Source organism: Odocoileus virginianus, unplaced genomic scaffold (genome assembly GCF_023699985.2).
Source record: "Odocoileus virginianus isolate 20LAN1187 ecotype Illinois unplaced genomic scaffold, Ovbor_1.2 Unplaced_Contig_76, whole genome shotgun sequence".
Taxonomy (NCBI): Eukaryota; Metazoa; Chordata; class Mammalia; order Artiodactyla; family Cervidae; genus Odocoileus; species Odocoileus virginianus.
Window position 1 is genome coordinate 1 of NW_027224393.1, and position 2,885 is coordinate 2,885.

At 37.7% G+C, this 2,885-nt stretch overlaps 1 pseudogene; it reads left to right on the forward strand.

The window, feature by feature from the left end:
* Positions 1–1,674: 1,674 nt before the first annotated feature.
* On the forward strand, positions 1,675–2,591 carry LOC110123547 (olfactory receptor 4B1-like; annotated as a pseudogene).
* Positions 2,592–2,885: the final 294 nt, after the last annotated feature.

Here is a 2,885-nt window from a genome sequence, read left to right on the forward strand (position 1 = left end):
CTGAAGTCAGGCAGATTGATTCCTCCAGTTCCATTCTTCTTTCTCAAGGTTACTTTGGCTATTCGAGGTTTCTTGTATTTCCATACAAATTGTGAGATTATTTGTTCTATTTCTGTGAAAAATACCGTTGGTAGCTTGATAGGGATTGCATTGAATCTATAGATTGCTTTGGGTAGTATAGCCATTTTGACAATATTGATTCTTCCAATCCATGAACACGGTATATTTCTCCATCTGTTTGTGTCCTCTTTGATTTCTTTCATCAGTGTTTTATAGTTTTCTATGTATAGGTCTTTTAACAAAATAATTATTTATTTCTTAACACCATTCTCAGAGTGGCTTAGTTTATTTTGTCCTGGATTTTGCTCACTGGAGGCCTTCACTGAAAAATCATGTGGGTGGGTAATACTAGTCAAAGCATCTTGCTTGTCAAGGACAAGGATTCCCAGAGAGGAGTTCAATGCTCCATCTCATTTCATTTTCTGCAAACCAGATCACCCCCTTGAGTAATGATCAACCAGCAGAATGGCTAGATTCATGCTGAATGGGAGGCACTGAGTGCATTTGAGCTCTGTCTGATCCAATTTCCTGTTCCAAGGAAGAATGAACCACAGCAGATCTTCTGTCCTAAAGATATAGGTGTGACTAGAAATAAGATGCAGAGTTTCTAAGCAGCTATAGGACACTGGGCAAGCCAATTTCTATCTTTGAGCCACAAGTACTTATTTATAAATTAAGGAGGTTTGGTTTGATAGTTTTTTTGAGGAGGGATTCATCAATTGTATTCATTTATTTACATGGTGGTAAAAATATATAACATACAATTTGATGAATTAAAAGCCTTTACAATTTTGGGATTCTGTAGGATACCTTTTGTAAATGACCAGGTAACTTCTTCTTCCATTTGACAATTTAATTATATATATATATATATATATATATATATATATATATATATGTGTGTGTGTGTGTGTGTGTGTGTGTGTGTCGTGTGTGTGTAATATATTTCTTATATATTAATATATATATTATATATGTAATATATTTCTTATATTATTGAATTGTATGACTGTAAGTTGGAAAGAGAGTAGAACTTGTGTTCTCACAAAAAAGATAAAAATGATAAATATATGAGATGCTGAATGTGTTAATAATTATAAGTTGGAAATCCTTTCACAGTGTATGTGTGTAAGAAATCACCAACATGTACACTTTAAACATGATGCAATTTTATCAATTATATCAAATAAGCTGAAAATAAAGGAAAATAGGAAAGAGAGAAAAGAGAGATATTATGACAAAGATGCAATGATGTTACTGAAAACATAGACTATTAACTTGAATGGAAGTCAAGTGAGAATATCTTGTGAATTAGAAAGAACCCTGGACTAAAGTCAGAAAGCCTGGTTCTGAGCTTGAGACTCCATCACTTTGTCTATGATCTTGAGTAAGTAGCTACTTCTTTGAGCCTTAATTTTCTAATATGTAAATTGTAGATTTCTGATATTTAATGCTGAATGGCTACCTATTGGCTAAATAAAAAGCTTGTGGTAAGTGTGTATTGTATAGTGGTTTACACTGTCTAACATACTGTGTTTATGAGATGAGTTCATAACAATCAGTATTTTTTTTATTATTGCAGTTTTCTCAGTAGGTCTCATCTAGCATACCTGAATGTATTCCAGGGCAAGTACAAATAATGTGACTGAGTTAGTTATCACTGGTCTTTTCCAGGATCCAGATGTGCAGAGAGCATGCTTTGTGGTGTTTCTTCCTGTGTATCTAGCTACAGTGGTGGGCAATGGTCTCATATTTCTCATGGTTATTTTCCATAAGAGTCTGCATTCCCCCATGTACTTTTTCCTTAGTCACCTGTCCCTGGTGGAGATCAGTTACTCCTCCACTGTTGTCCCTAAATTCATCACAGACTTACTTTCCAAAATTAAAACCATCTCCCTGGAGGGCTGTGTGGCTCAGATATTCTTCTTTAACTTGTTTGGAGTTGCTGAGACCTTCCTGCTCATGGTAATGGCCTATGATTGCTATGTGGCCATCTGCAAGCCCCTTCACTACACAACCATCATGAGTCGGACTGTGTGCCACCTACTGGTGGCCGGTTCCAGGCTAGGGGGCATAATTCACTCCATGGTGCAGATCCTCGTCACTGTCCAGTTGCCATTCTGTGGCCCCAATGTGATTGACCACTACTTCTGTGACCTCCATCCCTTTTTCAAACTTGCCTGCACTGACACCCTGTGGAGTGGGTTATTGTGCTGGCCAATACTTGATTATTGTCTATATTTTCCCTCCTTATCTTGGTTTCCTCCTGTGTTGTCATCCTGGTCAATTGAGGAACCATTCAGTGGAGGGAAGAAGCAAAGCCCTTTCCACCTGTGCCTCTCACATCATGGTGGTCATCGTGTTCTTTGGACCCGCCGTCTTCCTCTACATGCTGCCCCCCTCCACCTTCACTGAGGACAAACTGGTGGCCATGTGTTATACATCATCTACACACTCAGAATGCAGAGGTGAAAATCGCCTTGAAGAGGCTGTGGGGCAAGAAGGTTAACTCAGTGGTAGAGCAACAATGAAAACTTTAAAAAACTGAGCATGCATATGGTGACTAGATAAAAGTTTGATTTTAGTGAACTATGAGAAACAGAGCAAAAGTTCACCTATTCAGGCTTTTTGTTGTATTGTTGTATTTTAGATGAGGGCTTTATATTCCATAAAATAAATCAGATGCCTTTCATAGCCCTCTATTCTGAGGAAAGTTGAAAATTGAGCTGCATTGCTATTCTTCTTCATGTTTGATAGTATACAGGGCATATACTTTAGGGAGAGATCACCTGGATTGAATTCCCACTCTGTCACCTTCTAGCTGC